The sequence below is a fragment of the Cryptomeria japonica genome, chromosome 10 (assembly GCF_030272615.1).
Source record: "Cryptomeria japonica chromosome 10, Sugi_1.0, whole genome shotgun sequence".
NCBI classification, from domain to species: domain Eukaryota; kingdom Viridiplantae; phylum Streptophyta; class Pinopsida; order Cupressales; family Cupressaceae; genus Cryptomeria; species Cryptomeria japonica.
This window is the reverse complement of record NC_081414.1, coordinates 756,572,204-756,592,254: the sequence shown is the minus strand read 5'-3', so window position 1 is coordinate 756,592,254 and position 20,051 is coordinate 756,572,204.

The following is a 20,051-nucleotide window of genomic DNA, read 5'->3' as shown; positions in this document are numbered from 1 at the left end:
GAAGAAGTAACCAAAAATTATAAAGGAATTGAAAAATGAAAAGGATCTAATTGACAATGGGCTGAAATTCAGAGATGGTAGTGAAGTGCTAGATGTTGTGATCAATTTTCAAAAATAAAGAAAAGATAAAGGTGCACTTGGATTTGTAGAAGGTGAAGGTTTGAAGAAAGATAAAGGAAAAAACAAGATCAAGGATGGCTCAAATAACTCTAATTGAGATAAAAACAATTTTAGTTTGGACTAGAACTCAAAAAGTGTCAGAAGACCTCCTCCCATTCCCTCTAGGTATACATCTTTTAATGGTAATTTTTTTCATGCAGTTTGGAATTGAACATAGAGCTAGTGAATGAAGATATAAAATCAGAAAACAATCATTTAATAGAAATTATCACTATTGAAATAAGTTTGGAAATAAAGTAAATGAGTGTAGAAGTAGGTTGAATTGCAATAGAAATGGAAATTTAGGCTTTGGCAGAAATGTTCAATACTTCAATGGGTATTGTTATGCTTGCAATGCATATGGACAGAAAGTTGTTGAGTGCAGGACAAATAGGAATTTTGGAAGAGTAGACTTCAAAGAGGTCTAGTATGCTACAAATGTAATTAGATGGGACATATTGCGAAACACTGTAGAATTAGAACAAAGAAATCTAATGGTCTGGAAAAGAGAAATGACATCAATGAAGAAAAGGAGAAGATGAAGATGACATGGCTGAAGAAATTAGATGATAAGGTTCAGGATAGGATTTATGATGGATCTGCACCTACTATTGGTGTTTACCCCTCTTCTGATAACTAACTCAAACAACATTGTTTGAGGGGGAGATCTCAACATAGATCTTTTGTCCCCTCTTGGTTTGATCCTGAGTTGTTCTTAGAATGACTAATGTTTGGAAGGAATTAATGGTGGCTATTGAGTAGTATTGATCCAAAAATTTGTCTGTGGTTTCAGGTGTATAGTGTATCATCTTTTTGAAACCCTAAGTGGTGGTTATATACTATTTTTCATAATTCATTTGTACAATTGTGATTGAAGAGTTGTTGAGTACAAAGAGGTGCAAAAGAATTTGATCAGAGGTATTTTTAGGGTTTTCTTCAATGTTTCAATGGTAGATTCTAGAATTATCATTATTCATAGTAAGACACGACCTATTTTTCAAAATCGTTCATTTATTTTGGTTGTAGGGGACCTTATTAGTAGTTTTTATGTTGTTCCAAATAAATTTTTACATGGAGAAGATGTTTATCATTATATTCATGTTCCATTGGAAGAATACAATCACAACAAGATGAGTGAATTTAAAAGAATTCATCTAGTTGATGGTGCAAAAAAGGTTTAAAGAAAAATATGCTAGTCTAGGACATATGGGTTTGGATACATGAAGCAATTTCCCTTTGTTTTATGATGAAGAGATAATTAAGATTGTGTTTATTATAATTTATGGAGATTATCTATGGTTGGGTCAATGATACTTGATCTCTAAGGATGCCCTAAAGAATGTGACCGATGTGCGTTTTCCTAGAACTTTTACCTTCCCTAAAGTCAATAAAGAATGAAGAGGTAAACAAATTAATTAGTGTTGTATCAGATAAGAGATCTCTTAGAATTGATAGAATCCAAGAAAGAAAATGGTGCCACACCAATGGAACTAAATGTTAGAAGCACTCAAAAGCACAACGCTCACATGACAATCGAGAAAAATAGCATGAGGCTAGGTGTCGTATATAGAATAAATCATGGGCAAAACGAGTGGCACCCCGAATGTGTAAAGCCCAATGAATGCCCCGTCCTCTTATCCATTACTCCTTCACACTTGCCAATTGTTGATTAAGTAGAGAAATACCTTATCTACTACGTAGTATTCTATAAACATGTTAGATCACTTAATTATAATCCAATACCTATTCTATATGAAAAGATCTAAAACATTAACATTTTTTTAGCAATGAGAGTTTTGTAAAACAAATCCTAATATAAATAGAAAATTCAAAGAACTAAACCTATTCCACTATGCAATATTTATAGAAATATTTTCAATGACTATTATAAGTTAAAAATATAATATTGTTGGTAATAGTTACACCCTTTAGAAGAAAAAACCTTTCAATAAATAAAAGAACAAAAATGATACTATGAATAGTGCATTTATCTAATTGGTTGACCTTTTAGGTCTTATTCACACTAGTTACTTCAATTTCCCTAAGATACACATAAGATATTATTAGTTTATCTAGCAAGTCATAAGATTAAAAAACATGTCATAAGCTTATGCAATCCCATTCTTACTTTAGTCTATATAACTATGAGATTCCCTTTGAATTCTTTAATGATCATTATATATTTGCATCTTTCGATAAAATATCATTATTAAATCATATTTGAAATCTCTTATTCTTGTTAATGTAAATAAGATTATCTCCTAATTAATCATTAATAAAGACCTATTCAAATATTAAATTTACTTAAGCTATACCCACAAACATCATTGTACACACATCATTACAACAAAAAAAAATCACTCTTCAAAGAACAATTTCATAAAGCAAATGGAAATAACAGATCTTGCAATCCTTCAAACAGCCAAGTTCATCAATGCAATAGATTTTATAGCCGTCATAGAAATCAAGTGAGGTGAAAATTTCAAGGCCCGCCATATTCAGTAAGAGATTGCGGCGTTAAGTCTAGACTTTTGGTGCTCTAGCAGGCAATTTGCAGTAACAGACAAACTCAATGATACAAAACAATTTGTAATAACAATCGAAGTCAATTCTAAAAGACAATTTCCAATAGCGCTGCTTGGTTCAAATACATGAAACATCAAACTTGGAATGAAGTCAAACTGCATTTAAAAGCCAGTGCAAAACTGCGTGCCCAGCAGAACCGTGTGCTTTCAAAATAATGGACATATCCTGGGATTCAACAGTCCTTTCGAATTCCAATTTTTTATTCATGATGTGGACTTATCCTCTTCTATATTAATAAGCTGCACAAATTTAAGCCTAGTCGAGGAGGATCGAGAATCAGCGGCATAAAAACATGAAAACCCAAGTTCAAGTATTGCGACAGGTCCCAACTTTCCATTATTTTAATTTTTGTTTAATTTTTTTACCTTGATAAGAGACTGCCGAATCAAGTAAAGCCTACAAGAGACTGCCCAATCAAGTAAAACGTAGGCTTTTAGTAAGTTTTGATCGGGAATCTCATGTAGGGGAATAGTTTACATTGAATGAATTGTTTCTGGATTTGGATTTGATTGTGTAAGTGTTTTTTTTCATTAACGTTTTGGATCACATTATGTGATACATCATTTAGTAGACTTTTTTTCTTTATGATCTCTTTCTCATTCTGATGATGGATCACGGAGTGTGATCCGAAACATTGATGAAAAAAAAAATGCTCACACAATCGAATCTAGAAACAGTTCATTCAATCATATGGATTGTAGAAATCTACTAGCATTAATAGTCTACATTTTTATATCTATTAATTAATTGAAAATTAGAATATAATAAATTTTTTATTTTTAATAAAAATAAATTCAATCAAATGTGTATTTTGTGGAATGCATTAAAGATCGTGAGAATAAAAAACAGACTGATTAATGTGGCAGTGGCTCGTGACAATTCAATATGAAGATCGGTGATATAATAAGTAATAAGAGTTATATTTGTCAAGAATGAAGATAAATAAAATAAGAATTATATTCATTATTCATAATATAATGAAATATTAAAAACTGTGTCAAATTATGTTGTCATGATTACTCATTTACAATTATTATTAAATATGATCAATTTTAAATAGTTTTGTTTTGAAGATAAATATATTAATTAAATTTTAGAGATTAAAAATATATAATATTGTTAGAATATTTAATCTCAACTACCTCCATCACTTCTACCTCCATCACTTCTTCCGTATCCTTCTTGCTCTTTCACATGTGCAAAAGACTCTTCTCTAGCTCAAACACATTGTACACATTCTCTGTATTTGGTCAAAAATCAAAGTGAACTATGCAAGCTTTTAGTAATGGAGAGTAGTCTTCAATTTTGTATTGTAGAAGAAGAAAGACAAAAAAACTAAAGCTCAGTTACTCTATCAGTGTGAATGATATATAAAAAATAAAATCTGCAATGAAAGAGGCAAAGCTCAGTTACTCTATCAGTGTGAATGATATATGAAAAATAAAATCTGCAATGAAAGAGGCATTGTAGCTTTTTTTACTTTTGGTTGTAGCTTTTTTTACTTTTGGTTGTATATTCATGAGAAAAGGAGAAGAAGCTCTCTCTTATTTGATATAGATCTCCTTGTATAAATTTTAGTTTAGAAATATAAAATATTTGAGGTTTTTTTATTCTATTTTGTTAGGTTATTTTCTACTCTGTTTCTATATTTCTCTACCTCTTCCTTCACTTGATATCAGAGCCAAAGGTTCTAAAGCAAGTTGTTTCAAAGGAGTTCATCAAGCAAAGGTTATTAGAGTAGGTTAAGAAGTCAATGTATCCTCAAACAAAGTTTATCAAAATAGAAGAAAAAGTTTTTCACGGTCAACAATGGTAGCTAGCACAAGCTTGGCAAACCCACAAATTCCACCGTTTAATGGGAAGAACTATGAAAATTGGGCAATCACCATGAAAGATTTGTTTTATATTCAAGATATTTGGGATCTTGTTGAAAATGGATTTCCAGAACTAGTAGATGCAAAAACATAGAATTCTTTGATAGAATCAAAGAAAGATTCCAAAGCTTTCTTCTACATATTTCAAGCGGCGCATGAGAGTATTTTCCCAAGGATTGCAACAACAACAAAGTCCAAACAAGCATGGGATATTCTACAAACAACACGTCAAGGTATCACAAAGGTTAAAACAGTTAAGTTGCAAATGTCGAGAAGAGATTTTGAAATAATTTACATGAAGGATTCTAAATTCATAGATTCATTCTTCACTCAAATTATTGGATTGGTAAATCAAATCAAATCAAATCACATGGTGAGACACCTATAGATAGGATAATGGTTGAAAAGATTCTAAGAATTTTACCAACAAGGCTTGAATCAATTATTGTTGGCATAGAGGAAACAAAGAATCTCTCACAATTTTAAGTTGATGAGCTCCATGCATTTCTTATTTCACATGAACATAGGCTAAGTAGGTCAACAAACACATCATTGGAGCATTCTTTAAAGTCACAAGTTTTAATCAACGATGGTAGAGGCTAAGGTCAAATTTCAAAGGTAGAGGAAAAAATTCATATAGAGATGGAAGAAGCAGCCCAGCGACCTCAAGTGGAACAAGAAACAACCAAAACTCAAGCCCAATCCAAGTCAAAATCAATCATAAGGACAAAGGTGTGACAAATCTCAAATTCAATGTCATTATTGTAAGAAGTATGGGCATTATTCAAATGAAATTAGAAAGAGACAATATGACTTTAACAAATCGAATGCAAACTTCACAAGAGAAAACCAAAATCAGGGCAATATGTTTATAGCATGCAATGTAGCACAAGAGAGTCAAAAAGACATATGGTTTTTAGTATCAAGTTGTAGCAATAACATGACAAGGAACTTAGAAATGTTTTCAAGTTTGGATGAAAATGTAAAATCAGATGTCACATTGGGGAATGACAATAAACTGTCAATTATGGGTAAATGAAACATCAACATTCTAACCAATAAGGGGGAGAAGAAGTATATATCTAATGTATATTTTTTGTGTTGTCTAAAACACAATCTAATGAGCATTGGATAGCTTGTTCATAAGGGGTATAGAGTTTTTTCAAAAATAGGCAATGCATAATTTTAGATAAATATCCAATTAAATAGCTCATTGCCAAAGTCCAAATGACAAACAATATAATGCTTCCCCTAATGATTAAGCTAAATTTGAATGTGAAATTTTTTCTAGCACACCCCAAAATGAACCCACAAGTGGAAGAAAAACTAGCAGTAGTCACACAAACAACCTTTCAAGGAGAAATAAAAGATGAAAATTGGTTATGGCATCTAAGATTTGGGCATCTCAACTTTGGAGGTTTAAATCTACTACATAGGAAGAGTATGGTAAAGGGTTTTCCATTTATAGAGAGACCAAAAAGGGTATGTGAAGGATGTATTTTGGGCAAGCAACATCGAGAAACATTTCCAATCGGCAAGTCAATAAGAGCAAAGGCACCTTTAGAGATTATGCTTTCAGATTTGTGTGGACCTATGCAAATAGCCTCAATTGGTTGAAGATTTTATTTCTTGATTTTTATTGATGATTATATAAGGAAGATATTGGTCTAGTTTCTCAAGAAAAAGAATGAAATGTTTGATTTTTTCTGCCAATTCAAGGCTCTTCTAGATAAGCAAAATGGGAACTACATCAAATCATTGAAAATCAACTCCAACACCAATTGTAACAGGGTTAAAATTAAGAAAGGATGAGGAAGGAGCCAATATTGACTCTACTTTATATTGAAGACTTGTTGGCAGCCTCATGTATTTAGCAGCCACAAGGCTTTATATAATGTATGCAATTAGTCTCATTTCAAGATTCATGAAATCTCTGAAAGAGCCTCATTGGCAAGTGAGAAAAAGAATTCTCAGATATGTGAGTAGAACAAGGAACTATGGTATTCAATATTCAAAATCAAATGACTTCAAACTCATTGGTTACACAGATAGTGATTGTGTAGGAAGTATTGATGATAGGAAGAGCACTTTTGGTTATCTTTTTCATTTTGGGATAGGTGTAGAATCATGGGTTTCAAAGAAACAACCAATTGTCACTCTTTCATTTTGTTGGAGCAAAGTATGTAGCAGCAATAGGTGCACCATGTCAAGCGGTTTGGATGAGAAGGATGTTGAAAGATATCAAGCATGAACAAGAAGAGGCAACAAAGATCTATTGTGACAACAACTTAGCTATAGCATTGTCCAAGAATTTAGCTTTACAAAAGAAGTAGACATATTGACACAAGGTGTCATTTCATTAAAGAACTAATCAATAATGGAGAAATCTTTTAGAAATTTTGCAGGGCTGAAGATCAAGGTGTAGATATTTTTACCAAGACATTGGGGAAAGATAATTTTGTCTATCAAAGAAATTGATTGGACATCACAAATAGTAGTAATTGTGATTAAGGGGGGGTGTTGGAATATTTATTCTCAACTACCCGCATCACTACCTCTGTATCCTTCCTACTCTTTCACACGTGCAAATGACTCTTCTCCAGCTCAAACACATTGTACACATTTTCTGTATTTGATCATAAATCAAAGTGAAATTAGGGGAAAGGACCCAGTAGTTGTGCACCCTAACTTCGTGCTTCTCAAAATCCTACTTGGAAATTTCAAATCACTTCGATTTTTTTACAGCAGCTTACTTGGCAAGTCCCCTGCTTATAACTAAGGTTTCAGGGCCACATCATCAAATGTGATGCCACATCAGCATGCTTTTTGCCAAGGTGTCCAAAACAGCCCCCAAAAAATGTGAGACCAATAGGCGTGCAAAAGAGACCCCAATAGTTGTGCCGCTGACATGGCATCACCTGATTGGTTACTTTTTACAATATTAGTACATTTCTTAACAACTATTGGTACATTTCCTAACAACTATTGGTACATTTACTAACAAAAATTGATATTTTTTATTTCAAACAATAGATTTTATTTGTTCAATTTTTGGAACAAAAGGTATCAACAACCCTCACAACAATTGGTACATGCTCAACTACTGGGTCCTTTCCCCTAATTGCAAATCTTTCATCTTAGTTTTTCCCTCACTGCCAAAGGATTTAGAATTAATTGTAATAAATGTTTTTGTTTTTTCCCTCCTTTTCTGGGCAAGTTCGTTGAACTATGCACTCTTTTTGTAATGGAGAGTAGTCTTTAATTTTGTATTACAGAAGAAGAAAGAAAAAAAAAAAAAGCACAGTCTACTGTAGCAGTTTGAAGGATACATAAAACAGGGGATTTTGGCGTTGTTAAAATCTGCAATGAAAGAGGAGTTGCAGCTCTCATTGTTTTTGGTTGTATATGCATGAGAAAAGGAGAAGAAAATCTCTGTTATTTGAAATGGATCTCCTTGTATAAATTTTAATTTAGAAATATAAAATATTTTGTGTTTTGCTGTTCTATTTTGTCTGGTTATTTTCTACCCTGTTTCTATATTTCCCTGCCTCTTCCTTCAAATATTAGGATCCTAAAAATATTTAAATCACACCATCACAAATCTCAGGCTCAAAGTTAAACATACCAGGTCAAATGTGATCTATTTTAAATTTTAGATATGGCTAGACAAATCTAACTTCTCCCTCTGATACCACGAGCAACATACTATTTTCCCTTTTTTTTCAATTTTTAAAGTATAAAAGAAAACTTGCCTGTGTATGTAGGTATTTTCTTGGGAAACAACTTGATCAATGGGAATTTATATCTAAAAATAGAATCTTCACTTCATTTCTATTACAGATACAAAATCTACTGCACTAATACGCTTTGGCTGTAAGAGAGATTCTAAATAGGTTTGTTATCATGCTTTGCTTTGTGAAAGTATTCTCTGATGAAATGGATTATTCGTCGCAGACAAGCAAAATGTGTACCATGATGTTTATGGGTATTTTGTTATTGCCCATCATTCATTCTCTTGCAACCAATAACATTGCAGATCAGGAAGCTCTGCTCCAATTCAGGTACTCCATTACTTATGACCCTTTTTTATGCATTAGCTGATTGGAATTCTAGTATATCCTTGTGCAATTGGACCGGTGTTACATGCAGTTTGAGGAATGCAAGAGTTTTTGAACTCAACCTGACTAGTATGTATTTAAGCGGTACAATATCTCCTTTCATGGGGAATTTGTCTTTTCTTGGGTTGCACATTCTCACAAACAATCAGTTACAAGTCCCATTCCTCATGAGTTAGGTATGATCACAAATTTGATGATTCTTATGTTAAGAAAGAACAATTTAACAGGTGTTATTCCTTCCTCTTTGGGCAACCTCTCAGCCCTGATTGACTTGGATTTGAGTGATAATGAACAAGGAGACTCAATTCCCAAGGAACTGGGTATGCTTACAATGTTGAAAGTTCTGGATCTTAACATTAACAGATTGTTAGGCGTTATCCTCTCTACTTTGGGCAACCTCTTAGCCTTAACATACCCGAGTTTGGGTAAAAATAAACTCCAGGGTGCGATACCTAGTGAACTGGGTATGCTCTCACAGATACTTTTACTGAATATGAGTATGAATCTATTGTCCAGAACAATCCCTTCTTCTCTGGGAATCATGTTTTCTTTGGTCTATCTTGGACTTCTTTCAAACAATCTCACCAGTGTCGTTCTATATGAACTGGGCAAGCTAATCCTTTTGCAAAATCTCTTTCTTTCTTTAAACAAGCTTACAGGAGAAATACGTTTACCACTTTCAAACTGTTATTTTCTTCTGTCCTTGGATTTGAGTGACAAGAAGTTATCAGGACACATTCCGTAAATTTTTTGGTACAAAGCTCATCCTTCTAGAAAAACTTCTTCTTTCCACAAACCAATTCACAAGAGAAATACCTTCCTCTCTCTCAAATTGTTTTTCTTTATAGTTTTTAGCTTTAGAAGAAAATAATTTTTCAGGACACATTCCATCATTTTTTGGGGATAGACTCATGCATCTACAAGTTCTCGCACTATCTGAAAACAGCCTTACAGGGAGATACCACCATCCATCTCTAATTGTTCCTCTCTTCAAAGCTTAGGTTTCAAATGCAACAAGTTATCGAGACAAATTCTATCAATTTTGGCACCAAACTCCTCTATCTATATTTTCTTGCTCTTTCTGCAAACCAACTCACGGGAGAAATGCCACCTTCTCTCTCCAACTATTCTTTTCTTAAAACATTAGCATTAAATGATAACCAATTATCAGGAACCATTCCACCAGTTATTTGTGAGAAACTTAACAATCTAAGAACTCTAAATCTATGCGGAAATAAGCTTAGGGGAAACATACCAAATTCCAGTGTAAATTGTTCTAAACTAGAATTGCTTTATCTTGCAGTCAATCAGTTGAGTGGAATAGTGCCCAAAGAGGTAGCCAATTTGTATCTGCTTGAAAAAATTAGCTTATATTCCAACAACCTTGTTACTTGTTAGTGAGAGGAGTAAGTCTTTGGCATTTCTCACTGACCTCGCAAACTGTTCAAACCTACAGGAGATAATTTTTTCCAAAAATCAGTTTACCGGGGCTTTGTTCCCCTACATTGGCAACCTTTCTTCCAATCTCTCATGGTTTGATATAACAACGAATAACATAAGTGGAAGAATACCTCCACAAATAACAAATCTCACCAATCTAAACTTCTTAGGTTTAAATTTTAATATGTTGAATGGGTTCATTCCATCTGCATTTGGGGTCTTTCAAATTTTGGAAAGATTATATCTGAGAAGCAACAAATTAGATGGAAGCATTCCAAGTGAGATAGGTCAACTACAGAGACTTCAACTTTTGTCTCTTAGTCATAACAAGTTATTTGGAAGAATTCCTGATTCTCTTGGCAACCTCGAAGCCCTTAGAAGACTTTCTCTTCGTGACAACAAATTATCGAGAGAGATACCTCTGTGTTTAAGGGGATTTAAAAATCTGGAAAAGCTAGACTTGTCTTACAATGAACTCAGGGGTCGTATACCCGGAGAAGTTCTTACCAGTCTTAAGAAAAATCAGTTCTATTTAAGTATCTCGTGGAATGCATTAGAACGGTTCTTGCCCCCAGACATTGGTAGTATTGCAATGGTTCAATCTATAGACTTTTCAGGCAACAAGTTGCCTGGTGTCATTCCAAAGGCATTAGGAAGTTGCACAAGATTGATCTCTTTGAATCTGTCAAACAATGCCTTACAAGGTCCAATCCTAGAGATATTCAGTAGTTTGGGTTCTCTCATGGACCCGGATCTTTTCTTCAATGTCTTATCTAGTCAAATTCCAACATCCCTGAAGAAACTTAAATTTCTTTGCTACCTAAATTTATCTTTCAGCAGACTCACAGGATAAGTTACAACAAGAGGAATTTATGATAATGCCACTTCTAATGTTTCACTTACCGGGAATTCTAGCCTCTGTGGACCACGGGAATTCCTCTTACCTGAATGTCCAAACTATAAAAGTCATTCACATGATAAAAAATTGGTAGTGGCTGTTTCTAGTGCCAGTGCTTTTTTGGTATGCTGCTTAGTTTTGGATTTCTTGTGGATGTGCCCTTTGCCAAAAGATTACCTCCCAAGGAATATTCTGAAGTTTATGCAAAAATTGGAGCACTTGAAAATTTATTATGAAGATCTTTTTAGTGTAACTGATGGATTTAATAAAAGCAAGTTGGTTGGAGTTGGCAGCTTTGGATCAGTCTACCATGGAGATGTAAATGATGGTAGAGTAGTTGCAGTGAAGGTTCTTAATTTGAATGATGAAGAAGCTCATAAGATTTTTGATGCTGAATACAAGGTGTTAAGAAATGTATGACACTGCAATCTCACCAGGATCCTGATATCATGTTCAATCCCTAGCTTTAAAGCTTTAGTTTTTGAATTTATGCCAAATGGAAGCTTAGAGAAGCAATTGTATTCTGAACAAGGTGATTGTGAATTGGGATTGAAACGACGACCAGACATAGCCATTGACATAGCAAATGCATGGAATATATGCATTACAATTCTTCTGTCCAAGTAGTCCACTGTGATCTAAAACCTAAGAATGTCAGTTTGGACAAAGATCCATGTAACAGATTTTGGAATAACCAGGTTAACTTCAAGTACACAATCTATGGGCTCTCTTTTCTTCAACACTTTCAATAAAAGGGTCAACGGGTTACATTGCCCCAGGTATGCCTCCAGATATCTCATCCTCAATTAGGTATTTCAAATGAATTTCTAGAATAACATGTGACCTCACTATTGCATGTCGTGAATGCAGAGTATGGGCTACGAGCAGAGTAACTACAGAGGGAGATGTCTATAGTTACAGCATTTTGTTGTTAGAAATTTTCACAGGAAAGAGACCAACAGATGACATGTTTCTAGGAGGTCTTAACTGACACAAGCTGGTAAACTCGGCCTTCCCTAACAACCTAGTAGATATAATTAACAGGAGCTTAGTGTAGGATATTGTTGGCACGGAAGTGGGCATGGAAGAAATAGAAGATCTATACAAGTGGTTTTACACTTCCTTGTTTGGTATCGGTTTGGCATGCTCAAAAGATTTGCCACAAGAAAGGCCAACCATGAAAGATGTTGTGAGGGTTTTGGAGAGTATCAGAGACAGTTTGATAGGAAATAGTAGATGCTCAGTCAAAGTACATGGCCGACTATAACTAATTTGGTGGCCAAGCCTCTCTAAGAAGCTGATAGAAATAATTCTTGTATCAGTGAAAGTTTCGACACGTTAGTTTCTCGACAAGACTACAACATAATCATTTCAATTTGGAAAGCAGAATAAGTTAGAATCTTCATTTCAATTTGGAAAGCAGAATAAATTAGAATCTCCCCAGTATATTTTATATCAGAGGAACCTTGATGTCATTGTTATCTCTAAATGCTATGTCTAATGCTCTATTCTCATGTCATCTTTGTCCTGTTCTGTTGAGATTCTTTAGAAATAATGAGGTACTAATATAAACAATCTTTATTCAAAGTTCATTTTGAGGACCCGTTTTAGACAACAAAGTTTTATACTAAGTTGGTAGTTATATTTGACATTTGATGTTTTGATGATATTGAAGTGTTTGATGATATTATGATGTTATGACATAGATTATATTTGATATTTGATGCTTTACTACATGATATTAATGTGATTGATGGCGATTAAATTAATTTAATGTTAAATTTATTAAGAAATTTTATGTATCGTGATGATCTGACGCTTTTTTGTTGAGTGTGAGATGGATGAAAGGTCGACCGTCGAAGACGGATATATGACTGAGGAGGAGTCTCCTAGCTCATTGACAATAACCCAGGGAATGTAGCCTATGCACATACACACAAATTAATAATAATAATAATTAAATAGAATTATTACATTAAGTAATAAAAATAAATTAAAAATTTGTAAATAAACGTAGAGATTATAAATAAATTATAATATTTAAATAAAATTCAAATTAAGATTTTTGAATGATAAAATATTAAAATTTAAAACATCTTGAAATTAACACGAGTTTTAAAATTGAAAGTAGAGTTGAACTTTGTGTAACATCCTGTCGTGGGTCTAGACATGGTCGTGGCAGGGGCCGACCTCCGAGCAGAAGCCGTGGGAGAGCGAGGAATGTGACTCCTCAATCTGAAGCCAACAATGAAACTGCAAGCTAGGTTTCTTACTAAGTTTTGTATAAATTATTTAACTTTTTTAGACTCTCGAGTGAGTAATTTTGGCTTTAATAAGTATAATTTTTGTTAATCTGGTAGTAAAGCATCTGCCATTCAGACTCTTTATAGTTTTTAAAAAATCTTAAGACTTTATATGTTAGGCTCGGAAGGACACTATAAGTTTAGTATGGTCTGCTTGCCTAGTTGCTTTCCTTCTTGATTTCTCAGAAGGCATACAGATGCTTCCAGCAAGAATTTTGTTAATTATCTACTAGCTATGTCAGCACTGTAATTTTTTTGCATAATTAATATAAATCTGGCCTTGCCTTTACTGATAAAAAAAAAAACATCCTGTCAACTCTCAACTTACTTGACCGGCTAATCAATCCAGTCTAACTCTTGATCAACTCTCTAAACTGGCTAATCTATTTTCTTTTAGTCACTTCAACTCTCTAATCTTCCTGATTTTCTACAATCAAGATCCATATTTCTTGGATCAAAACGCAGCCAAAAACAATTATAAATGTTGATCCAATTAAAATTTGAGGGACGTCCAATTTGGCTAGAAATTTTGTTTTTCTGTTAATCTGATTGGTCTGCAAATCTTTGTAGGGGAGGTCAAGCTTTTGGGAGAGTTAAGAGGGAGGTCGAATTTCTTTTGAGAGACCACACCCCTTTCCAATTTGTTTTTCTGTGAATCTGATTGGTCTGCAAATCTTTTTAGGGGAGGTCAAGCTTTTGGGAGAGTTAAGAGGGAGGTCGAATTTCTTTTGAGAGACCACACCCCTTTCCAATTCCTCACATCCAGGGTCTCTCTCTCTCCAATCGACTTGGCTGGAAATCGTATTCTGCAAGGTGACTTGGCTTGTTTAGTTTTTATTCCCCTCTTTCTCCCACGACTTCTTGCAGGGTAGACTTTGTTCAAACTTTATCACCAAAATATCTCCTTTGTACAATCCATTCTTATGGATCAATCTACAATAATTCCTTGACAGGAGTTTTTATTTTTTAATAAACTTTGCTATTGTATAAAATCTATCCATTGGTACAAATCGCCCCCTGCAATTTTACCTTGCATCAATTTGGTAATGTAAATCCCACATTATGGTTAAGTCGTTCTTCTCTGGATTAATTTCTTTCTTCACTACTGATGCTTCCCACGTTTTATTTTGTATGGACAATAGTGCTAAAAAAATCTTTGTTTGTTATTCTAAGTCAAAATCGATATGATGTGGGGCTCCAGTAATTCATATCGCCTCATCCCCTTCTCTACTTCCCTTGTTTTTTGTTGCAGCTGAATGTCTTCTTATGCATCAACTGTTGTCTTCCATATGTACTGCTAACAATTCTCTCTCTTATCTAGTTCATGAGGTATCGATTCTGAATTTTTCCTTGCTAAAAATAGTGTGGCTGGAAAATTTTGTTTGAACAAGATTTATCGAATCCAAATCGAACCACATAGTGGATAAGCTGAGAGATGTTTGGTACTTGCACATCCCTTTTAACGGCTAAGAGGAAAACCGTTGACTCAATTCCTCTCAACGTTTTATACTGATAGAATATAATGATTTTGTAACTTATACCTATCCTATGTGATTTGGAATTTATCTGTAGTTTGATTTAAATCTTACGAATTTGACCTTTGGGATATATGTAATGTGTTTGTTTGGTTATTGAAGTTCTTAAAGGTAAAATGGAATTATAAATTTGTTTAATTAGATATGAAAAGAGAGAATTCGAGAAACAAAAAATAATAACCTACTTCAAAAGGGTTAAAACTTGGTCAAGTTATTTATTAAATTTTCTCCTTGCCATAATACATGTAGCGAAGATCAACAGTTTGGTTGTTAGATACTACATGCATGCACAAGTTCCATTCCTAAAAATTGATGCCGGTTTGTTAGGATACTCCATTGTGAGGGACAAGAGCTTATCATGAGCACCAAGAAGCATGAATTTCATTTGGTTGGGCAGATAAAATGCTTGGGTTATATGTTCGTCGTCCAAATTACAGATGGAGGTGAGTCTGATGGCAAAGAAGACATTACATCCAGAGACAGGGACTTTGCATCATGATCTTATGCATTGATGTATATTGTACTATTGTATTTTGTAAAATTGGCCAATGCGGTCTCATGATCAAGCTATGTAAGATATGTAAAGGGCTTATGAGGCCTACTGTCAAAGATGTGTCAGGAAGTTGCCAGGAGAATGTAACTAACAGAAAAGTAAATAAAACTTCTAACCCACTAACCTACTAACATGCGTCAATTAGGTGCATGACTCATTGCTTATGTGTTTCATTGATGAGTTGTCTTTTATTTCTTCCATGGATGCATTGTGGCATGATATAATAAGTTATCTTTACTCTTTGCACATTAACCTTAGTTTATCAAAATCATTAAATTAACCATAGATATCCATAGTTCCTCACGCACCTTAACTCTAGCTTACATTGGTTATTTAATTGTTATTGCATTTTGTAAATTTGAGGAGTTGTTAAATTATCTTATTTTCATATGCACACTAACTATGGGTTTGTAATCATTATCATATTCACATGTCAATACTTCATTTTCTACATGTGTGTTTATCTTTACTTGTTCTCTATTCTTAGCATAGGTGAGTTAAGTTATCTTATGAAAATTTTGTGGTGATAATAATTTTGTGTTTTTCAATATCTTAATGAGTGTAGGTAATTGCCAATGTTTAAATTTACTATTACCATATGCATACTAACTTGGAAGGCTCGTCCGAACAAAATTTTGTGGTGATAATAATTTTGTGTTTTTCAATATCTTAATGAGTGTAGGTAATTGCCAATGTTTAAATTTACTATTACCATATGCATACTAACTTGGAAGGCTCGTCCGAACAAAATTTTGTGGTGATAATAATTTTGTGTTTTTCAATATCTTAATGAGTGTAGGTAATTGCCAATGTTTAAATTTACTATTACCATATGCATACTAACTTGGAAGGCTCGTCCGAACTTCATTTCATTTCGTATTTCTCTATATGTGCGTCGCAACTAATTTAACATTACTTCACCTTTCTTATGTTAATAATTCTTATGTAAAGGTGCATGCAATTTAACTTAAAGCTTGCATATTGTGTTCGAATTTTTAATTAAAAGAATAAATTATAATTTGATCATGTTAGATATTCTAAGGTTAGGACTAGCGGGTCCTTACATTCATAGGGATGTTTGTGAGGTGAAATCCTGAAATCCAATATTCTATATTGAGTCACTTATAATAGAAAATTAGTGATCTCTATTTGATTGACATTGATAGACCAATAAGCCTAAACCTTTTCAGTTTCTATAATATTTGATATGCTCTTATCCTGTATGGTAGATACTAGGAAATCCCAATGAATAATTAAATTCATAAACATTTTTCTAATAATGTTGTATAATTAATAGGTTTGTTAAAGTATTAAGGTATTTCTTTCTATAAATGGTAAAGGTGGTTTTCTAAAATATTTTAAATATTAGTAAAAGTTTAAGAGTTAAGTAAATCAAAGATCACAAAATTTATAAAGAAGGATAAATAAAAGTTCACCAACATCAAGGTCATAAATCACAATGACGACACTAGATTAACAACCAAAAGACAACATTTTAAAGTGTTGGTGAGACAAAAGATTGAGAGAGCTAAACTAATAGCCCAAAAAATAATCTAAATGGAACCTTCAAATGTAAAGCTTGACAAGTTGCTTGAATTCATAAAGATTCAAAGTACTTTGGCATCCCCCAGTAGCATCATTACTACTCTCCTTCATCATAATTACTTCCATATTTTTTTTCTAGCAAAACTTCTCACTAAAAGAGTAGATTTCTTGGAGGTTGTAGTAGTTTTCATTGCAATAATTTGTAACTTGCAATGAAGACTACCTGCATTCCCCCAAATTGGAGCAAAGAATAAGGTACACATTCAACTACTTCTAGATCTTCTATCTGATGAGATTAGAATTTCATTGGCTGCCAACTCTTGGAAATGACACCCAATTTTTTCTTGATATTAGATATTAATGGTCAATTTACTGAAGGTTGAACCTTCCTAATTGGGCTAAAATTACAAGAGTATACTCTCTTCTAATCAATAAGGGAATTTTAAAATCTCATGGATGGCCTTTCATCTGTAGAATTAAAGGATGTCCTAGCCATACAAAACAAGATCCCAAGAGTAGGGAATAGAAGGTTTGATGTAGATATTACCTCTAGTCACATTTGCCTAGGATTTTGGCTACCCGAAGTCCATTAAACCAATAATTATTATGTTGTATCAAAATCATTTGAGGATACACATTGAATTATATCTAAAACCTCATTTAAAATCACTCCCTTATCTCTTAATTAAGATTGAGACACACTTACCTTGATTAGATAGAACTTTTGTAGCAACGCACATTAAAGACATATGAGATAGCTCTACAAGGATAATAGATGCAACATCTTGTATGGAAGGATCAACAAAGTACTTAGGGATCCCAACATGAGCTTGGCAGGATAGGTCTGTTGTTTCAAAGGGCAGTGGTAGCACATAGGTCAATACATATCATTAGGTACCCATATAATCATTATAGAATCATATTAATCAGATGCATCTCATATAACATCATAATCATCATGTGCATGTTAAAATCCAGGCATCTAAGAGAGGGGGTGGGGTGAATGAGTTGACAACTAAACTTTTTCTTTAATTCTTTCAAAGATTCAGAATAACCAACAAAATTAATATAAAAAGATATAATATGAAAGCACATACAAAAAATAGATCACACAATGAACACCATATATGACATGGAAAACCCAAGAAGGGAAAAACCATAGAGAATGTTAGTTCTCAATATATAACACTAGTTAAGGTGATTTTTACAAAAGGTGGCCTATTGCAAGAATACTCACTGTAGGAGGGCTCACTGCCGAAGGAAGAAGAAAGAAAAAGAGAATCCACAACTATGACACAACCTTCAATACTAGAACTTCTTATGGTGGCTCTCAGCAACAACACACTTCACATATCAACATCAATTGGATTTTTCCTTTTCAATCTCGCACATCTTCCATATATTCATAGATTCAAATCATCCACTTATTTATATAGTCTTTAAATAACATAATCTTCTAAGTCGGCCAAACAGAGATTTGAAATAGGTTAGCACTAAACATTCTGGTTGTGGAAAGGAATGACAAGTAGAGCATACCACAGCACACTTCATCAGATAGATCAACACGTTACATCCATCATAAATACCAAAACTAGATCATGATTCATGCATTTCACAAACGTCATTACTCATTCTCCAATTCTAGATTCAATCGAACCCAAAATAACACTACCCAACTTAGCAAAAAAGAAGAATGAAACCAAATACTCATGAATACAGTTGATCAATACTATATCCGGTAAATAAAGAAATTCAAATCATCATTAACACGAACAAAAAAAATATCAAGTGTAACACATGTTCTAGAGCACCAATCATTCTAAGAACACATCTTCCCAAAACAATACTTTGACATTAATGACAACCATCAACATCACATTTGCAACAATCTCCCCCTTTGTCTTTGATGGAAACATCCACCACTAACACATCAACAACAAACACACAAATCCCATTGCATCATCAAATCAACATCTCATCACATCTCTCCCCCTTTGACATCAAGAGCAAAGGAAGGCAAAACACCCCTATGAAACTCACTTTTCTCCCCCTAAGAAGAAGCACCCAAACACCGGTCCAAATGAGAATATTCAAACAGTTCACTAGAACAATGCACATCCAAGTGTACATCAGTTAAAATTAGGAAGGGGTAATACCCCTAACTTCGGTTTGAGATACTCAAAATTATCTTTACACCATGCCTTTGTGAAGATATCTATGATTTTCTTTTTTATAAGTACATAAACAAGATTTACTTCATTATCCAACACCTTTTCCCTCAAGAATTAATACCAAATAGATATATGCTTTGTCTGGAATCCTATACCATATTTTTAGAATTGTTTATTGCATTGGTGTTATCACACATAATTGAGATGGATTCATCAAAAAATATATCGATATTATTTAAAGTCTTCTTCATCCACAGTATCTATGTGCAACATGACAATGTTGCAATATATTCTTTCTCAGTTGTAGATAGAGACACATAATGTTGCTTCTTACTTGACTAAGCAACCAACCAGGAGCCAAGAAAGAATTACCCACCACTTGTACTGTACCTATCATCAACACTTCCAGCCTAATTTGCATCTTAATAAGTTGTCAAAGTGAAATCCAAATTTCTAGGATACTACAAACCAAACTCTTTAGTTCCTTTTAAATATCTAAAATTTATTTTTAGTACCACAACATGTGATTCTTTTGGTTCTTGTTAGAGGCTAGCCATCAGACAGTCTGCATACATGATATCCATTTTGGTATTAGTTAAATATAATAGTCCTCCAAACATTGATCTATATTAACTTGCATCGACTTTAAGAGATTTATCATCTTTTGTTAACTTGCATCTGGTGGTCATAGGTGTACACACTGATTTAGAATTCTCCAATTCAAAGTTGTTCAATAGTTATTTAATGTATTTAGATTGAGAAATGAAAATTCATTTGCTATTCTGATTTAATTGCAAACCAAGAAAGAAATTTAATTCACCGATCATGGATATCTCAAATTCTTTATGCATCTCATTAGCAAACTTTTT